The 21,727-nt window shown below is 46.7% G+C and overlaps 1 protein-coding gene across 2 annotated transcripts in view; it reads right to left on the reverse strand.

Moving 5' to 3' along the window:
* The window catches only part of Mreg (melanoregulin), a 67,852-nt gene that overhangs the window by 5,351 nt on the left and 40,774 nt on the right, over window positions 1-21,727 (reverse strand). The gene's annotated exons all lie outside the window — the stretch shown is intronic.

The raw sequence follows: 21,727 nt of genomic DNA on the forward strand, positions 1-21,727 counted from the left end.
AAAAGGTTTCCATCCTGGAAAGTCCTGTATCGGCTTCTGGGTAACATGGGCATCATGTTGATCCTATCAGGACCTGGATCAGCCTTAGGGTTGAGACCCCTCTGGGGGTCACATATCAGACATCCTGCACATCGGATATTTACACTATGACTTGTAACAATAGCAAATTGTAGTCATAAAGTAGCAACAGAACAGTTCTATGGTTGGGGGGGGTCACCACACATGAGGAGCTGGATTAAAGGGTAATGGTATTAGGAAGGTTGAGAACTGCTGCCTTCAGGTGTCACAGGAATTTGCTTTTAAGGAGACTTTTCTTATCGTGAACGCCTTTCCTTTCCTAGAAAAGACACAACTGCCTTCGCTCTCAGCTTCGAGAACAGCATTTTAAATGTTTGATTTTAAGACTCAAGCTATTTAATATTTTGACTCTTGTAACTGAAAAGGTTTCAACAACGCCATGCGCTCCCTGCTAAATTCCTTTCAAGACAGACTTGCCTTGCAGACTGCCATTCAATTTCATGCCTAGCTAAGGAAAATCAGCTTAGCTGCCACTGAAATGCATCAAAAGGTACCACTTTGAAAAAGGAAAGCTAGAAATAAAGTGGGCTTTGTCCCAACTGCGAATGAGACTGTATCTGAGGACACGCCGTGAGAAGGGAAAGGGCTTTCTGCTACGCTCTTTAAGGCAGCAGGTTGTGGATTTCCTAGTTCTTAAAAAATAATAATAAAGAAAAAAAGAAGAACCAGCTAGAGGCGTGAGTATGCATGTGTGGTGCCTAGAATCAAAGACAAAAAGGTCTTAGAATGGAGGGCAGTTGGGGTTGGGGATTTGGCTCAGTGGTAGAGCATTTGCCTAGCAACCGCAAGGCCCTGAGTTCGGTCCCCAGCTCCGAAAAAAAGAAAAAGAAAAAAAAAAAAAAGAATGGAGGGCAGTTAACTGAGTCATCTGGAAATCATGGAGAGACGGACAGCTCAGCAGTTGGGAGCACCAGTTGCTCTTCCAGAGGACCCGACTGAAGCTGGAATTACAGCACCACGTTTAGCGCGCCACCACCCTCTGACGCACACCACCCTCTGAAGCCCCAGTTCCAAGCAGCTCTGATGCCCTCTTCTGGCCTCTGAGGGCACTGCATGCACATGATACACAGACACCTGTGGTCAAAACACCCATACGCCTACAATATTTTAATTTAAAAGTAAATAATATGCAGTCCTGGCCTCACAGCATCACATTAAAGCATGCCTAGACAACCTCCACCCCCTGACTGGATAAACTGTAAAGGAAAAACTTGAACCATGGTCTTTTCAGCAGGAAGACCTTATAGTACTCAAGTGACAACTCAATACAGCGTACCGTGCTGAGCCAGACTGTGTCTGGATCCAGCCCCACCGCCCCTACTTCACTGCCTGTGCCTCATCTGCAATGCTACCTACACCACAGTGGCCTGTGAGGCTCAGCTGTTCCACGGCCTTCAGATGCAAGTCAGCGTACACTCTCTTGGGATGCTGGGCTTGAATAATCCTAGCTACCCAACAGTCCACATGATGACCCCTCGCTCCTGTTTCTTGCTACAGGCACCCCAAGTCCTGGCCGTGGCTAACTACTGGAAGAGGCTCTGCAAAGAAAAGTTCCAGAGCAGTCAGGACAGAACCAAGGTACGAGGAAGAAAAGTCAGTAAGAGAGGGCCAGTAAGGGCTGAGAAGATGGCCCAGTGGTCAGGAGTACTTGCTGTTCTCCCAGAAGACCTAGATTTGGTTCTCAGCACTCCCATCTCTAACTCCAATCCCAGAGGCTCTGGTGCCCTCTTGTGGTCTTTGAGGGAGCTGCATGCATATGATAAACATGCAGGAAAAACATCCATACACATAAAAAAAATAACTAAATCTTGACAGGGGAGGAAAGGTATAAATGTCTGTTCAGAGGCAGAAACAACAACCCGTAGTCCCCTGTCACAACAGTTCCAGGGGGCTGTCATGTTTTCAGAGCCAAGAGTCTCAACCCCCAGGCTGAGACGTCGCTAGTGACTACCAAGGGTCAAGAATCCCATACCTGGGTCCTATACCCAGACAGTAACACTAGAGGGCGCAACTGGTGCTCTGCCTACCGACATCTCTTCTCGCTGTGGCCAAGCACAATGGAGATAATGGATAAAGGCCACTGGGACTAGCTTCTTACCTACTCACCATCTATTCATGAGCAAGAGAGGCCTTACCAGCTGACTGGTGACACGGCCTTGGGTCCAGCCTCCCCACTGTAAATAACTTGCAAATAGATGATGTCATCAATCTTTCACACATCAATTTCATCCACTATCAATATCTTCTTTTGACATAATAATACAGCTCTAAAACTAGTAGAAGCCTGAGAGGAAGCTGGAGTGAAAATCGGATTTAACAGAATGAGTGGTCAGAGGACCCCGAATCCCCCTTAAACACGGAGCTCCAAATAACAATGTGAACGTGAGGCAGGTGAAAAATGGACACACATAGAATCTTCTCAATTACAATTCCTCATAACTGGAAAGAACCATTTCCTCATGCTAGAAAGGAACGAGTTCTTGATGTGCTTCTAGAACTCTTAAATTCTGACGATTTGCTTTTTAAGCTCGACACAATTTGACCTTAAATATTAAGAATGAGGGGAGTAGCAAAGATCTGGCAAAGAGAATAATGCAGAATTAATTCCGTCAAACGCCTGGGAACTGAGCCAAACCATGTGTGACTGAAATGAACACCTGGGGATGTTCACAGCTACACTTGGGGTGGGGATGGGGAGGTCTTCTCTTCATGTGGCCAAATCAGATTAGAACTGATACAAAAGTTAAATCGGCAGCGCGGAAGAGAGAGAACAAAATCATCTCCCGTCAGTACTGACAAAGCTGGCCGGGACCATGAGCACTGATTTAAGCTACTCAGACCATGTGGTGATTTGAATGAAAATGGCCCCCAGAGGCAGTACAGAGTGCAAGGACTGGAGGGGTGTGGCCTTGTTGGAGGAAGTGTGACTTGGGCAAGGCAGGGGAGTTTTCAGAAGCTCAAGTCAGGCGTAACGTCACTCTTCCGGCTGCCCGCCAATCCAGATGTACCGGACGTGGAACTCTCAACTCCTTCTCCAGCACCATGTCTACCTGCCTACCGCCACGGTTCCTGCCATGATGATAATGGACTAAACCTCTGAACCATAAACCAGCCCCGATTAAATGGTTTCCTTTATAAGAGTTGGTTACGGTGTCTTTCCACAGCAGTAAAACCCTAACTAACACAGACCACTTTTCTCCTGCACACAATCAAAGCTCTGTATTCCTCATGGCTGAGGAGCTGGCTCAGCAGTTAAGAGCACTTACTGCTCTTGCAGAGGACCCAGGTCCAGTTCCTAGCGCACAGTCAGCATGTGTGTCAACTCCAGTTCCAAGTAAGCTGATGCTCTCATCCGACCTCTGTGGGCACCAGATGTGCACACGGCACAAATCTACATGTCAGCAGAACACTGACACATAAACATAAAATAAGCCTTTTAAAAAAAAAAAATTAAAACATGGGCTGGAGAGATGGCTCAGTGGTTAAGCACTGACTGCTCTTCCGGGGGTCCTGAATTCAATTCTCAGCAACCACATGGTGGCTCACAACCATCTGTAATGGGATCTGATGCCCTCTTCTGGTGTGTCTGAAGACAGCTACAGTGTACTCACATACATAAAATAAATAAGTAAGTCTTTAAAAAAATGAAAACACTGTGTTCTTTAACTAGCGTCTCCCCTGGTCACCACTCCAACCTTTGATACCACGATTCTCCTCTCTGCTTGTATAAATTTGCCACTTTAGAGTCCAAATGAAAATGAAATCGGACAGTATTTGTCTGTCTGGCTTATCCTATTTAGATCATAAAACAATGACCTCTATGTTCATCCACACCATTGGAAATGACAGGATCCCACCCCTTTTATTTTGGATATATTCTTACTATTGTAGCCCAAGCTTTCCTGGAACTAGCAGCAATCCTCCTGTTTCCTCTTCCTAAATCCCTAAATGTTGGGATCACGGAGCTGAGACACCCACTGTCCTCTAGTATGTGTTGGCCCTCCATGCCTTGGACCAAGAAGGAGCACATCCCCATCCCTCTCCATCTACATTCTACTTAGCCTTCGAGACTCCGCTCAAATGCTACTACCTCCTCCAGCTTAACTCAAAGTAATGCTTCTTCCCTCAGCTCCTTCATGAACAGTGTTGTAGGTTTACTGTGCGTACGCTGCTACATCAGTACGTGCAGGGCGTCTTTCACTGCTAGAGTGTAGGCTCCTTAAGACACTAGAACCTGAGTTCACCCCTGTCCTATGTAGTACTTTCTACTTCGAGCATTCTCAACTGGGTCTGCTGAGTTCAACTGCACATGCAAGAGGAAGCCAAGTTCTGTAGGTGACATGGTCTTTTTTTAATGTAGAAACAGCACTACATCTTATCAGAAAAGGCCACACATGGGCTAGCTAGGTGACTCAGTGGGTAGAGGGCTCCTGCTGGCAAACCTAAAAATCTAAGCTTCATTCCCAGGATCCACATGGTGGAGGCAGACAGCCAACGCTCACTGCCTGTCCTCTGACCTCTACATGAGCAGGGATGGTATGAGCATATGTGCACACACATGCAGAATAACTATAAGGAAATGTATACTATATGGTCTTTTCCCACTCTGAACACCACACATTTATTTAATAAGGTATTTTGGCTCACATATATTTGAAAAATATTGAATTCAATTAAGATAGAATAAAACCAAACCATCCATTAACCCTCCCCCTCTCTATCTGATCAGGCATTTGAGAGCTGAAAGGTGCTTTCCAGACATGTCTCTCTCACAGTGTCACAGGCCCTAACTTGCCCCTTTATATTCAGTGCTATGTTCAGAAGAAACTCCAGGCGGATTTATAGTAGAAAGCTATTGGGTGAGACTCTGTGAGGTAAACCACTCAGCTAATTGAGTAGAAAACTGAAATTTAAATCCAAGACTATTAGCTTCCCAAATCCCATTATTTCTCAAGGGCTTGCCACCCAGTCAGACCCACATTTAGCCCACGATACTGTTCCTCTCTCACCAGTGTGGTGTGGAAATGAGGATTCGAGGAGACGTAATGGTCCCAGAAGCAGAAGAGCAGCCCTCCTCTGCTCTCTAGGTGCTCATTACTACCCAGCAGCAGGAAGACCAATGCATTCAGATCTCACGCAACCTGGGAGAAACAGACTGGGGAGGCTTGGCAAGGAAGGGGGGTGACACACAGCCAACTACGCAAAGGCAGATCAGAGTCTCCTCTAAACATCCCTGGACCGGACAGTGTCAAGGCCACCTGAGCAGAAGGGGCGCTGCCTTTCAGTACCCTCAAGGCTTGCTTTCTCTGTCCATTAGACATGGTATGAGGCAGGAAAGATAGGATTATATTTCACTGTTCCTAGACAGCTGGTCCACTCATTGCCATCTGCCTCATCCCAAAGGGGACAGGCTCAAGTGACAGGACAGAGAAACCCAGGACATAAAAGGATAAGTATCGGCCTAGATGAACCTTTGAGGAGGGGTCAGTGTCCAGGATCCTGGCACTTAGGCCTGTGGGGGCTCTGGGACTTGTCTTCCCAACGCTTGGCTTTATGGCTTCAGTTGCTGTATGTCGTCACTACTATGGGGCACTCAGTCTAAGGAAGGAGGGCCTAGATGCTGGCAACCAGAGCTGATGGAGAAATGAGCCTTTTCAACTGACTAGGTCAAACCCCGATGAAGGTCTCATTCGCCTCAGAGCCCCTCCTTCTGTAGCAGGAGAGGCAGCTTCTGCTGCTGGAGCTGCAGCTGTGAGCCTGAGGGGACGAGCCTTCTAGCTTTGCTTGCTTCCAGGTGTTGAGTTTCATCACCAGCTGTGGATGTTGTGCAGCTAAACAATTCGCTATTGTGAGCTGTGTTACAGTTAACACCTCTCCATGGGGTCATATGCCTACCCTTGTTTTCTAGGAACTTGGGGGTGGCTCAAAATGGTTGATACTGCTGACCTGTGAAAGTCACAGGACCAAAGCACATCCAAAGCATGCTAATGGCAATGTTGTCTGAACAGGAAGAGCCATGAAATTTGATATGAATATACCCACCACCAATTTTTTTCTCCAATTTTTCCTTACTTCTTGGCACCTTTCCCACAGCCAGACCACCCAACTGTTAGCCATAATTACCCTAAACCATATCCTGAAACAGAAATGGCTGAGGCCTGCTCTCCTGGCCCCACGCACTTGGTTCCCTCATGAGGAAACTCTTCCTATTTTGAAAAACTCAGCCTTTCGACAGGCACTGTAGCACACACCTTTAATTCCAGCACTCAGGAGGCAGAGCCAGGCTGATCTCTGAGTTTGAGGTCAGCCTGGTTTACAGAGCGAATTACAGGACAACCAGGACTACAAAAGAAAGAGAGAGAGAGACTGACTCATCATTTTAATCCAGGCATAGTGGCTAATGACTGCTTCTATGTGCGAGACCAGCCTGGTCTACACAGTGCGTTCCAGACACTGAGATTAATTGTAAGAATCTATCTAGGGGACTGGAGAGATGGCTCAGTGGTTAGAGCACCGACTGCTCTTCCAGAGGTCCTGAGTTCAATTCTCAGCAACCACATGGTGGCTCACAACCATTACATCACAATGTGTAATGAGATCTGATGCCCTTTTCTGGTGTGTCTGAAGACAGTTACTGTGTACTTATGTATAATAAATAAATAAATCTTTTTTAAAAAAAGAATCTATCTAACAAACAAACAAAAAACCCTCATTGTTTTGTTGTCTGACAAAATGGACCTGGTTCAGTAACACGTGAGTCCTCCCGACTGGTCTTCTAGAACTATCTCCTTGAGAGAGATGATTGAGCAGGTGAGGGTATTAGCCACTGAGCCTGATGATCTGAGTTCAGTCTCTACAACATACACAGTAGTAGAACTCCTGCTGGAAACTGTCCTCTGATCTCTGTGCAGGTATGCACCATGGCATCTATGAACATGTATAACACACACACACACACACACACACACACACACACACACACACACACCAAATCAGCTAATAAATAGATAACTTATAAATAATAACTATCTACTTGTCAAGGGAAACTTGGTGTAACAGATCTGTTTCCTCCAGGTTGGAAATCACCACCCTCACGAGAACCTCAAGAGACCCATAATGCTCTTCTCCCTGAGGTTCCAACTATGACTACGTCAGAAGACAATGGACTAGGGTGTGGTTTCCTCGTGGTGAGTCACCCATCTCCTGTAATTAACCCCAATAAACTCATCAGTCTGAGCTTGGACAGAATCCCTTCACTGGTCCATCAGAGCCCTCTTTATCTGGGGTGAACAAACAAACATTTATTTACCATCTCCCCAGGAAGTCAGACATCAGATTCATGAGGCCATTAGCCCTAGGTCGCTGCTGTGCCACCAGGCCCCGAGGCCATCCTTTCAAAGACAAATAAGGGAAAACTTTGGGGGCAGATTGTATACATGGCAAGCAGACCCAAATACCATCCTGGGGTCACTGCCTTGGAACACCTTGGAATGACACATCTGCCCTGGGTGCCAATTCAGCTCCATTGACTGTCCAGTGTCCACCCAGAAGGAAGGTACTGACCTAGGGAGGGTCAAGGAGGGCATTGACCTAGGGAGGGTCAAAGGCAAACGCTGAGCGTCGCTTTTCCCACCCCCTTGTTTATTTCTGCTCCGTTATCTCTCTCCTCTGGAGTTCTGCAAACAGACTGCACTAGAGTCCAAGGACTCTGACCTACTTCCTTACCTGACTTTAATCTGGTTAAGCCAAAAGGTAGCTCTCAGCGCTGCCCAAGTATGCCGTCAAAGCCATGGAAAGGGGCTACTAATTGGTACAGGGCTAGCTCATTAGGTCTAACATGGGGGAGGGGGGGTTGTCTCAGGCCTCCTCAGGGTCTCAGGGTTACAGCTCAGAATGTGATTTCACAGACGCTGCCAGGGGAAGCCATGTTTCCCGTGAGTCACGAGTTGCCTAAGCAACTCCCTGGAGCCAACACAGTTCTGGGGCTCCAGCCACTGCAAGGGAAGATGGCAATCTACTGCTGTCACCAAAGGCAAAGGACAATAAGACCACGTCCTGCTCACAGGAAGACTTACTATTTCTAGCGAGGCAGAACTGGCCACGTCACACTTCATACGCCTAGAATGTGTCATGATATAGGCCACTTCGAAGATCCCAGCCAAGTTTAAACGTGTGGGTGGGCTGTGGACAGCTACTTATATTTTACTAGGTGCTACAGTTCAGGGTAATGCAAAGTGCACTGGAGGACACATTTAAATTGCAATATTCCGTGTTGTCAGATGTCAGAATCTGAAGCTGCTCACGTCCCCTGTATAAACTGGTGTGCTGTTTGCATAGGACCCTGGGTATTTAGGGCTTACTCTTAACAGAATCTGAAGAAGGACGTGTCGATAGAGGCCTCAAGGGAAAACAGCCACGTAAGCAGCGACAGTCCAGGTTTCACCTGGGAGTCCTCTGGCTAAAACATCTGTTGATCATTACAAGACCGCATGCTGGTACAGACAGGTGTGTGGTCTCCTCATCAACTCCTCTAGGAAGCAGCCTGTTAATCCTGGAGACACAGGCCCCTCTAGGTCAGGAGACCTTTGTCCTGTCAGTCACCTGCCTGCCTCCTTATCCACATGCTAGGTTCTCATTAACTGAACGAAGCCCTTAAGGCAATTCCAGAGGACTTAAAATCCCACAAGTATAAGGTGAAAGGTGGTACCACAGTAATCTAGAAAGAAGTATGTTTTAATATAGCTGGAAATGAAAGATTATGGATTTCTAAATTTATTAAAGTTTTCATACAATATTTTGATCACGTTCTTCCCCCTCCCTCAGATCCTCCAACCTCCCTACCCATCCAACCTCATCTTCTCTCTTCCTCTCTCTCAAGGAAAAACAAAACACAAAGTTGAAAACAGACTTAACACCCTCCACCCCTGTAAAAGAAAGAGAGAAGGAGGAAAAGAAAAGGAAAACTATGAAAAAGCAAAAAGCACACACACAAAGAGGCTACCATTTTGGGTTGACCAAACCACTCCCAGCATGCAGCCTTGTCCTGGAGTTGCTGTGCCCAGTGACATTCCACCAGGGAAAACTGGTTCTCCCTTTCCCAGCAGGCACCAGTTGCAAAAGCTTCTTGGTTAGGTAGCAGTGGGGCTTTATGGCTTCCCCTTCTCAACACAGGGATTTGGGGTCTGGCTTGAACCCAAGACTGTGCGTGCTGTCAGTCAGTCTCTGTGAGTTCGTACGTATGTCAGTCTTGTAGCGTCTGGACTGTGCTGTTTCCTTGGAGCCATCCCAACACCTTAAAGCTTCTGTTTACTCTAAAAATGTCCCCAACTGGGTGGGCCAGATTGCTCAGCAAGTAAAAGCCATTAGCAAACCCGACCGTCTAAGTTCAATCCCCAGATTTGACCATGGAAGAACCAGCTCTGACCTACACATACACACACACACACACACACACACACACACACACACCAATTTTTAATTTAAAAAAAAAAAAGGCCCCAACTTCTACTTTAAACACAAGGCATACACCATGTCCAATTTGTACTGGCCCATTAGTAAGTGGTAAATTAACTTTTCCCTAAAACATAATCTCTCTTCACTAACAAGTTAATAGAGTAACCTTTGTAGCTATCAGATCTGAACTTTAAAAAGATGTTTCCTGGCTGGACACAACTGATTTTAAAACATTTTTTAAGAAGATTTACTTATTTATTATATGTAAGTACACTCACTGTAGCTGTCTTCAGACACACCAGAAGAGGGCATCAGATCTCTTTACAGATGGTTGTGAGCCACCATGTGGTTGCTGGGATTTGAACTCAGGACCTCTGGAAAAGCAGAGCTCTTAACCGCTGAGCCATCCCTCCAGACCCACAACTGATTTTAAAACCAAGTTGGGCAGTTTCCATAGTGATCTCTCGGGAGCTGCCTAACATGGGAAGGTCACGGCTGAGACCCAATTTCAAGCAGAGCTGTCACTTATCAATTTCTTGGTAGGTTTCAGTTTGGGGTGAAAAGTTGCAAAGATACTTGAAAAAAACAAAAACCCAACACCCTGAAAACCACAAACGCATGCCAAAGCACTGGCCAGTGAGCATCTCCTTACGGGCAGGGTGTGAAGGCTATTTTAAGGGTGTCAAATTGTGAAGAGGGGGCGGAGAGATGCCGTGGAGGCTGGGAGCAATGGCTGTTCTTCCAGAGGACAGCAGTACGATCCCAGCACCCACGCGGCAGCTCACAACTGTGACTCCAGTTCCAGGGGATCTGGCGCCCTCACACAGACATACATGCAGGCAAAACACAAATGCACATAAAACAAGAATAAATAAATCATTTTTTTAAGAGAGGAAGATTTCGGTTCTTTAGAGAGAGAACTGTGAAGATCGTGACTGTCCCTTGAGAAGCTCACCTACCCTTGGATCGGTCTCACATTCCAGAAGCCCACGCCCATACTCTCAGGTACATCTCACTATATCTTTGTGCCCCTGTGATTTTTCCCACTTATAAGCTAACATTCTGCCCATTTAAAAAAAACAAAAAACAAACAAACAAAAAAACCCCATAAGATTCATTTATCCATTTTTTTTCTTGGTGTAGCCCTAGCTGTCTTGGAACTCACTCTGTAGACCAAGCTGGCCTCAAATTCACAGAGATTCACCTGCCTCTGCCTCCCAACTGCTGGGATTGTATCAGATACCCTGCAAATCACATATTTACATTATGATTTGTAACAGTAGCAAAATTACAGTTATGAAGTAGAAATAAAAACCATTTCATGGTTGGGGGTTAGCACAGCATGAGGAAGTGTGTTAAAGGGTCACAGCATTAGGAAGGCTGAGACCCACTGGTGTGGAGGAAAGTCCAACGTTAGGGACTCACCCGTGTTTCACAGTGAGCAACGAGCCCGGCTGCCCTTTGGACCAGAGGGAGGCCCTACCTCCACTTCCCAGAACCACAGGTTCCACAAACATCCTAGGAACACAGTCCAGGAAAACCAAGGGCAGACAGTGCTTCTGCCCCGGGGGAGGGGGGCGCTAAGAGACTTGAGTCTCACATCAAGTTGGAAGAGGAAGTCACGACTAAGCTTTCTTATGACTCCCAAGAAATGAGGTTCCCAGGTCCACTGTGCATCCAGAATTAGTGAGAAAGAAAAGTATTTGCAAAGGACAAAGTTAAAATCCTCACCTTGGTTGTGTGGTTCTTCCTTGCTCTCTGCTGAAGCCACAGGGCCTGCCTCTTCTTCCCACACAAAGGGCACTCACTGCCGTGCCTTGGACCCTCTGGATAGGCTGTTTCCTCAGCCAGGAAGGTCCTGCAGAGAGCTCACCCCGTCCCATCATTCAGCTCCACTCCTGCCCCGAGTCTCTCTCTGCGCCTTACTCTGTCACTACCCGACATCATACTTGCCTGTTCTCTCCTTAGCAGAATATAAGACCCTTAAACACAGACCCTGTGTTTACTGCTCTGTCTGTCTAGATAACAAAAGAAAGAGCTATGTTTTACTGGCATGCTCACCATTATGGGTTTGCATTGTGTCCCTTAGACATTCATATGCTAGCATCTTAACTCTCAGTTCCTTAAACCGTGGCCTTCTTGGAAGATAAGATGTCATAGGGGAGAGTCCTATTCTAATGAAACTATAAAAAAAAAAAAAAAAAAGAAGGAAGGGAAAGGAAGTAGGGACATAGATCTGCACACAGAGGAAGCACACTGCACACTGATGTAAAGACATGGGATGGTACAACATTATCATGTCTAGGAGCCCTCAGAAGAAACCAACCTGGAGCCTACAGAACCACATTTCTGTCATTAAAACCACCCAGTTCATGGTACTTTGTACGGCAGCCATAGCCAGCTAATAATATACCCACTGAAATCACAAAATGTCTCAACTCCATCTGTGAAGTATGAGCTTTAAAGCCAGGTCTCTACAGCAGAAGTTCCTTACTGATCGTCACAGCATCCAACGCAGAACAGCGCCTCAAAGGGCACGGGCTCTGCATCCAAGACGATCTCCATCCTTTACCAGCAAACCACATAGCCTCAGCGCCTTCTGGTTCATCCACTACAGAGTCAAAACCACTCACCTCGTGAAGCTCAGAACATAAGAAAGCACTCTATAAGAAGCACGTTGCCCATGCTATGGGCTTTGGATATGGTTTGTTCCACCAAAACCTGGGTTGAAATTTTCATTGCTAATGTAACAGCTCTGAATGGGATGGGACCTTCAGGAGGTGACTATGTCACAAGAGCTCCACTCTCATGAGAGGATTAAGAGCGATCTCGAAGGATTGAATTGGTGTCTTAGTTATTTCTCTGTTACTGTGACTGTTATGGTTCCGGAGAGATGAGGGTTCACCATGGTGGGGAGGTATCTGGGGGGAATCAGAAAGCTGAAAGATCACATCCTCAACTGCAAGTTCAAAGCAGACAGAGAGCAAATGAAGTAAGGTACAGATATTGCTGCATACTCTCAACGTGTCCCCTAGTGCTACACACTCTCAAAGCTCTCTCACCCCCATGCTATACACTCTCAAAGCTTCCCCCCACCCCAGTACTATATACACTCTCAAAGCCCCAACCAATGCTATATGCTCTCAAAGTGCCCCCACACTGTGCTATACACGTTCAAAGCCGCCCACAGTGACATACGCTCTCAAAGCTCCCAGCCTGTGTTATACACTTTCTTTTTTTTTTTCTTTTTTTTTTTTTTTTTTTGGAGCTGGGGACCGAACCCAGGGCCTTGCACTTGCTAGGCAAGCGCTCTACCACTGGGCTAAATCCCCAACCCCTGTTATACACTTTCAAAGCGCACCCTTTCCCCTGTGATACACTCCCTCCAGCAAGGCTGGATCACCTAAACCTCCCCAAACAGCACCTCCAAGTGTGTGCATACCCCAGACTGTGGAGGCCACTCTGTTCAAGCCACTATAACTGGTTGCCTCAGAGAGGGAGCCCACTTGCCATTCTTCTGTCTGCCATGAACTGAAGCGGCACAAGGCCCCCATCAGTGCCTTGAACTTCCTACTTTCCCAACCAGGAGCCAGAACAAAAGCCTTTTGATTACCACCAAATCTCAGGTATTCTGCTTAGCAACAGAAAACAGAGTAAGACGGTGAGTGTTCACTACCAGGCCATAAGCACAGCGTCAGCTTCCACGACTGACTGAAAGGCAGCAAGTGAACAGCCGCCTGCACTTGGAGGTGGGGGAGTCACTCTGACATGTCTCAGTGTGCACACCTACTAGTTTCTACACAGCCCAAAGATCACTTTGAACAGGTAAGAAGTAAAAACCAGACCACAGGTTAAACTGTTAAAGTGAATAGCTTACGGGGCTGGCGACGCGGCTCAGCAGGGCAGAGTACTTCTGTTCACGCCAAAGACCTGAGTCCAGTTCCCAGCACCCATATCAGGGAATCCACAACTCCCCACAGCTCTAACTCCAGGAACCCAGGGCTCTCTTAGTGACCAGATTTTTTTACCGGGTGACAGGAGAGAAGTTCACATAAAGGCACAGACAGACAAATGAAGGAAAGACAATGAGAATGTCTCGGACTGAAGGGAAAAGGACGGATAAACGAGCAGAGGCTCCGCTCCTTTGCTTCCCAGTGGTTTTATATAGCTCTGTGTGCAGCCAGAGGAGTCAAAAGAAGTAGGAAGCAGCAGAAACAGAAGAACAAGAATTGCCCTTTAGAAACTAGGGCAGAGAAGCAGGCAGAGTCAGTGAGGTGAAGGACTGTGTTTCAACACCACCCAGGGATCTGCCAGGGGAGAGGAGGGCACCGGTTCTCAAATTCCCTGCATTGCCTATCAGATGGGAGAGGCATTCTGGGCATCCCCGGGTGTCATCCACAGTCTTCCCTCACCACCTCTGAGACGGGTCAGGTGCTAACTGTCTGTGCTCGGTGCCTTGGCCTCCAACCTCAGGACTTTGTCTCTGTCCCAGGGAATCCTGGATCCCAAGCTTCTGGCAGGGTTCAGAAGGTGGTGACGCTGTTTCTACTTTAATCCAAGGAAGTCCTCAAGTCAGGGGAACCTTTCCCGTGGGTGCGCCTGGCAGCGGAGCAGGAAGCACTGAGATCAGGTCCTTCACATCACATACGACTATGGATGGGTTCAGTCTCTGCTCTCAAAACTGTAAAGTAGCAGCCCGGAGTCATTTATACCATCTCGCACAGGGAACACTGAGAGGGGGACAGAAGAAATTAAGAGCTGGAAAAAGAAACGAGACAGGCTATAAAATGATTAGGCTCAGCAACACTCAGATATGGAGATACGGAGGAAGCTAGCACTCAGTGCTCAACTCTCTGGTGGCATTAGATTCAGGCAGATTCACTGCCTTCCACTACGTAAACATCGATGATCCCACTAAGTCTCAAGAGAGACCGCCAATCCAACGGTTACACAATGGCCCTGATTAAACTATAAATCACTCACACACACACACACACACACACACACACACACACACAAACATAAAGTAATGAATTGAGAAGAGGAAGGAGGGATGGAGGGGAGAGTAAACAATATATGTACGTGTATGTGTGTATGAAATTATCAAATCACAAAATCAGTAGATAAAAAATAATTAAATTTTAAGAAATTAATGCTTTGGGGCTAGTGAGATGTCTCCAGTGTGTAAAAGCACTTGCTTGCTGCCAACCTGAGTTTAACCCATGGTACCCATATGACGGAAAGAGAGAACCAATCCTAGAGATTGTCCTCTGGCTTCCACACGTGTTCCATGGCATCCACATGTGTGAGGCCCCCATACACAGATAGATAGATAGATAGATAGATAGATAGATAGATAGATAGATAGATAGATAGATAGGAAATGAATGCTTAATAAAATTGCACTGCAGGTTGAATTCATCCCTCCACCCCGAGCCTAATTCCTCCTAACATCTGCTTTATTAAACTCCCAGTTGAACTAAGCCTACACAAAGCAAGTGGACACTCACTTGGATAGAAAGCTGAGAGGGAATAAAAACAAAAAAACCAAGGTTGTAGTCCTTGTTGGGAGAACTGTGCGTGCTCTGTATACAGTGCCAAGGATACAGTCAAAGGATGACGTGACAAACACCCTGGAGAGGTAAGACAGGAGAATTCCCTAAAGATTATGAAAGTGACAGCTTTGCATGCAGAGGACACTCCCCTTTTTGATCACAAGAGGGTAGGGCAATCCTACTTCAAAGACTCTGCTTCAGCCCCTTCATATAACCCATTCCTTCCAAACCTCTGCCTGGGGACGCAAAGAAGCAATGAATCAGACTGCACACACAGCACACACACACACACACACACACACACACACACACACACACACACACACACACATACACACACACACACACACACACACCCACACACACACACATACACACACACACACACACACACACACACACACACACACACACACACACACACACACACACACACACACACACACACACACACACACACACACACACACATACACACACACACACACACATACACACACATACACACACACACACACACACACACACACACACACACACACACACACACACACACACACACACACACACACACACACACACACACACACACACACACACACACACACACACACACACACACACACACACACACACACATACACACACACACACACACACACACACACACACACACACACACACACACACACACACACACACACACGGGAGAGAAAAATACTGAGACTTACCAACTTTATGCACAAAAAGAGCATACTCAGTATAATATGATAAAGTATTTTCCTTTTTTTTTCAGGCTATCAAGCCTGGATTGAAACACCAGATCCCTACCCAGCCCATAGTCTCGAGTCCTCTTTTCTGGCAAGCCTCTGCCATCCCCACTCCTAGAGCTCCTTGGAGTCCCCCAAAGTTTATGTGGTTGCTTGGAAAGAGACCAGAGCAAACAGCTAAGAAGGTCGTGTCCTCAAGGGACATCTAGATTTACCCTTTTGCACCCATTTTCAATATTTTCTCTGGCACCGTCCACTGAAGCTGGGGGCAGGGGAGAAAAAAGAAACTCAGGGTAAAAATGAGGACAGAAGAAACAGAATCACATTCAGTTGGACAACTGAACAGAAAAGATTCGGTGGCTGTAGAGAAGGCTGCGTCTACCACACCCGCCTGGGATCGCTGGCCCGGTACCTGGGCCTGGGAAATCATCGAGGGTGTCAGATCTCCTGGTTCCAAGGCACACACTGCACAGCCAGTACTAGCAACCTGTGTTCCCAAGGCACACTTCTGCATGCTGGGAGCTGCTCACAACAAAACACATGGCTCAGGGGAGGAGGAGCTAAGCTCCTCTTAGCTCAGGTCCACAGAAGTGCTCTGATAGCAATGACAGTAAACTAGTAAAAAAGCTGGGTGTGACCTTTCCGCACCTGATTCATAATTAAACTCGGCAATTATTTGTGCATTCATTAGCTGGTATTCATTAGCTACAGGAACTGACTCTTAAACTGCACAACCACAAAAGTGGCACAGCTAAACCAGCACGCGGAACAATTACCTTGTGGCGCTGGGACCAAGGGTTGCTAGTACTGGCCGTGCAGTGTGCGACCGGAACCAGGAGATCTGACAATACATCAACAGGAGTCCATGAGTCCTGCACCCTGATGACTCCCTTCCCCAGCACCCTGGGGACCTGAAGGCTGAGGAGCAGCTCTCCACCCCCTCCAGAACTGAACGACCTCCTATTTCCCACCCAGATGCAATCAAAGCCATCAAACAAGCGTGCGGCTCTTTTGCGTACTCCCACAGCTGAGTCAGACGACATCAGGAAGTCCCAGTGAATCAGAGCCCAAGGCTTTCTGGAGTCCATGCAATTAAGAGCCAATTTCATTCATTCTAAGAGAAGCAAGACTGACAGAGAGCAGGAGTCAGAGCAGGAATGTTTACGAGGACAGAGCGAGGGAAAGGGCTAGGATAAAGCTCTGGAGTAAACAGCTGGCTTTGGAAGACTGATGCAACGCCTCGAACACAGATGTGACCCACGGCTTCATGCACGCTCAAGTCAGTCCACTTGGAGGAGTTCCACAGAGCCTGCTTTGGCCACTCCTAAGCACACATCCTCCCCCATCCCCGCCCATTTCCAGAACACTCTGGCTAAAGCAAAGCGAATCCATTTAGAAAGGCATGGGGTAAAACAATCGTCAGAGACCATGTTATAGATAATGAGGAGAAAATTTTCCTTAAGTGAAGCCTATTGCTACGAGGTAACACACCTGAATTGTATCCACGCAGTAAGAAAATGACAAAGTCAGAGGAATGTAAGCCTCCGCTGATCAGCAGTATCTACGCACGCAGATGAGATATCCTCACCTAACCACCCGGCAACCAGACAACCTTTCCCAGATGTATCCATCCACAAACCCTCCTCACTGCTGGTCAAGACGCACGCCACCGACTGCGCGCCATTTGTGAAATACTGACCTGTACCTTCACTGGGCAGATTCTTTTTTTTTTTTTAATCTTTATTAACTTGAGTATTTCTTATTTACCTTTTGATTGTTATTCCCCTTCCCAGTTTCCAGGCCAACATCCCCCTTACCCCTCCCCCTCCTCTTCTATAAGGGCTTCCCCTCCCCATCCTCCCCCCATTACCGCCCTCCCCTCAACAATCACGTTCACTGGGGGTTCAGTCTTAGCAGGACCCAGGGCTTCCCCTTCCACTGGTGCTCTTACTAGGATATTCATTGCTACCTATGAGGTTGGAGCCCAGGGTCAGTCCATGTATAGTCTTTGGGTAGTGGCTTAGTCCCTGGAAGCTCTGGTTGCTTGGCATTGTTGTTCATATGGGGTCTCGAGCCCCTTCAAGCTCTTCCAGTTCTTTCTCTGATTCCTTCAACAGGGATCCCGTTCTCAGTTCAGTGGTTTGCTGCTGGCATTCGCCTCTGTATTTGCTGTATTCTAGCTGTGTCTCTCAGGAGAGATCTACATCTGGTTCCTGTCGGCCTGCACTTCTTTGCTTCATCCATCTTATCTAATTGGATGGCTGTATATGCATGGGCCACATGTGGGGCAGGCTCTGAATGGGTGTTCCTTCTGCCTCTGTTCTAAACTTTGCCTCCCTATTCCCTGCCAAGGCACTGGACAGATTCTCCTCAAGACAATGTGTCAGAGGCGGGAAGGTGGCTGAGGGGTAAAATGCTTGCTGCCCATGCTGGAGGCCCTGAGTCCAGATCCTCATCACCACATACATTTGGGCAGGGTCTACCAACGAACCCAGAGACCAGGGAACAGTGACACAGGCAGAGGCTGGCCTCTGAGCTCCAGGGATCCTCCATCTCTATCACCTCACTGATGAGCTTTGAAGGCAACACCACCATGGCCAGCTTTTAATATGGGAGCTGAGGATCTGAACTCAGATCCTCACGCACCTAACCCACTGGGCCACCTTGCCAGTCCCAGGATATTTGGCCAAATACCTGTACACTGTAGCCTAAATACTTTGACATAGAAAATTAATCTTAACAAAATAAATAGATAAATAAAAATAAGCTAGACGGTGGTAACACTTGGGAGGCATTAGGCAAGTGGACTTCTGTGAATTTGAAGCTAGCCTGGTCTACAAAGTGAGTTCCAGGACGACCAGGGCTGTTACACAAGAAATCTTGTCATAAATAAATAAACAAACAAACAAATAAATAAGGTGGCCAGACATGATAGTACATGCCTTTAATCCCAGCACTTGGGAGGCAGAGGCAGGCCTGGTCTACACAGTAGCAAGTGCTAGGCTAATCAAAGCTCTATCATAAGACTATCTCAAAAATAAATAAATAAATAAATAAATAAATAAATAAATAAATAAGATGAATAGGAACTGAGGAAGAGACTTGGGCACTAAATCAAACCTTCCCTATTGTTGTTAGCAAGATGAACTGACATCCAGACCCAGAAGTTAGCTCCTTTGGAAAATGGAAACAATCTTCCTAGTGCCACAATTCCCCACATAGAATACCCTGGATACTTTTTTTTTTTAAGATTTATTTATTTTATGTATGCGAGTACACTGTCACTATCTTCACACACACCAGAAGAGGGCATCAGATCTCATTACAGATGGTTGTGAGCCACCATGTGGTTGCTGGGATTTGAACTCAGGACCTCTGGAAGAGCAGTCAGTGCTCTTAACCACTGAGCCATCTCTCCAGCCCCCCTGGATACTTTTAAACCGTAGTCACACATTCCAGTTTCCTGAAGTTGGAAAATGTCTCAGTATTATTTTCTATAAAAATCTGTGTCTCTTCCTTTATCAGAACTGCCCTGATAATGTTGTTTCTGCTTACGTTTATAATAACAGGCAGTTATTAGAAGAAATAAGAAGTATACAGTTCTCTGCCCTGGGTCCACAGACCCTGGTCACCTTCCTTTGCCTGTTCTGTAATCAGCAAGGACGGAAGCCCATTTCCCCTCAGACAATATTAAGAAGAGTCAAGTAACATCTTTGCTTTTCTTGCTTATTTGCTCTCTGAGAATGACTAGCTCATTCACTCACAAGACCACTGTGAGAAGCTTCTCAATGCATCCACGCCTGCTGCAGACGGGCATCTCTGGTGCCCTCGATCCTTAAAGGTCAATGGACCTTGACTTGGTATTAATCCTCCATCTCAAATGTATAAGGGGTGTACTGGCTGGTTGTGTGTCAACGACACAAGCCAGAGTTACCACAGAGAAAGGAACCTCTCTTGAGGAAAAATACCTCCATGAAATCCAGCTATAAGGCATTTTCTCAATTAGTGATCAAGGGGGGAGGGCCCAGTCCATTGTGGGTGGTGCCATCTCTGGGCTGGTTAGTCTTGGGTTCTATAAGAGAGCAAACTGAGCAAGCCAGGGGAAGCAAGCCAGTAAGCAACATCCCTCCATGGCCTCTGCATCAGCTCCTGCTTCCAAATTCCTACCCTGTGTGAGTTCCAGTCTGGACTTCCTTTGGTGATGAACAGCAATGTAGAAGTGTAAGCTGAATAAACCCTTTCCTCCCCAACCTGCTTCTTGGTCATGATGTTTTGTGCAGGAATAGAAACCCTGACTAAGACAGGGTGTCAACTGGTTGTTTGTTTTTAAAAGAAGACTTTAAAAAAAAAGCATTTACTTTTATTTATAGGAGTACACTGTAGCTGTCTTCAGACACACCAGAAGAGTGCATCGGATCCCGTTACAGATGGTTGTGAGCCACCATGTAGTTGCTGGGGAACTGAACTCAGGACCTCTGGAAGAGCAGTTAGTGCTCTAACTGCTGAGTCATCCCTTCCAACCCAAAACAAGACTTTTAAGGCACATTTGTAGTTTTAGTGTCTTCTCTACTCCATCTGGTGGAGGAATAAAGACACAAGTCTTACTAGCAAACTGCCTTGGGCCTACCTGCCAACAAAGACATGGCCATCCTCACCACACAGACTAACCCGCAGAGGTGTGGCACTCTGCTTCAGGGACGTGAAGCCGTGAGTCCGGCCTACTTCACAGAGCTGTCGGTATTTGTAAGTACATTAACCACTTCCACAAACCTTCCTTCCTGCAGCTTCAGAAGGAAGCCACTGAGGACAGAGCCTCAAAAACAGCACAACAGGAATGGCTGCCCTCGCCTTTTAATCCCAGCAGGTTCTGCAGACTAAAGCATTCTGTATCAAGCCTGCCTGAGACAAGCTTGAGAGATTTTCGGGTCAGCCTGGACTACATAAAAAGATAGTCTCCTAAATTAAAAAAGAGGACAAAGGCTGTTGAGATGGCCCAGCAGGTAAGAGTGCTCACTGGCAAATCTGCCGACTTGAGTTTAGACCCTAAGACTCTTCTGGAGACTGATGGATAGATGTCTGCCAAAGATTATGAATGTGCTTAATGCCACTAACCAGAGCATTCAAGGGGGTTTTAAAATGAGCCGAGAGACTGTTTGCCTGGCGAGCATAAGGCGCCGAGTTCAGTCTCCAGAACCACAGGCTGGTGAGAGGGATCAGTAGTAAAGGAGCTTGCTGCCAAACCTAAGTTCAATCCCCAAACCCACTCCAACCAGTTGTCCCGTGACCTCCACAAGTGTTCTGTTTTAAGTAACATAAAACATCAGGTGTAAGAGCACATGCTCGTAACATCAGCACTCAGGAGGCAAGGGAAGAAGGGAACTATAACTCCTTCAAATTGTCCTTCCCACATGCACATGTAGCCCCCACCCCCCAAAAAAGATAAAGAATTTAAGCCAGGAGCAGGGGCAGATGTGTGTAATCCTGGCACTGGGAGAGTGGGGACAGGCAGATCCTAGGGTTTGTGTTTTTGGTTCTTTTTTTTTTTTTTTTTTTTTTTCGGAGCTGGGGACCGAACCCAGGGCCTTGCGCTTCCTAGGCAAGCGCTCTACCACTGAGCTAAATCCCCAACCCGATCCTAGGGTTTGTGATCCACAGGTCTAGTCTACTTAGTTCCAGGCCAGTGAGAGACCGTGTTTAAAACACCAAAGTGGACATACCTGAAGAATACCACCTGAGGTTGTCATTTGGCATCCACATGCACACTCAAACAAATTACATGCACACAGACACACGTATAAATTTAAAGAGAAAGAAGATAAGTAAATGGTAAGTTTTGTTATGTATATTTTACAGAGAGAGAGAGAGACAGAG

This window comes from Rattus rattus, chromosome 4 (genome assembly GCF_011064425.1).
Source record: "Rattus rattus isolate New Zealand chromosome 4, Rrattus_CSIRO_v1, whole genome shotgun sequence".
Classification (NCBI taxonomy): Eukaryota; Metazoa; Chordata; class Mammalia; order Rodentia; family Muridae; genus Rattus; species Rattus rattus.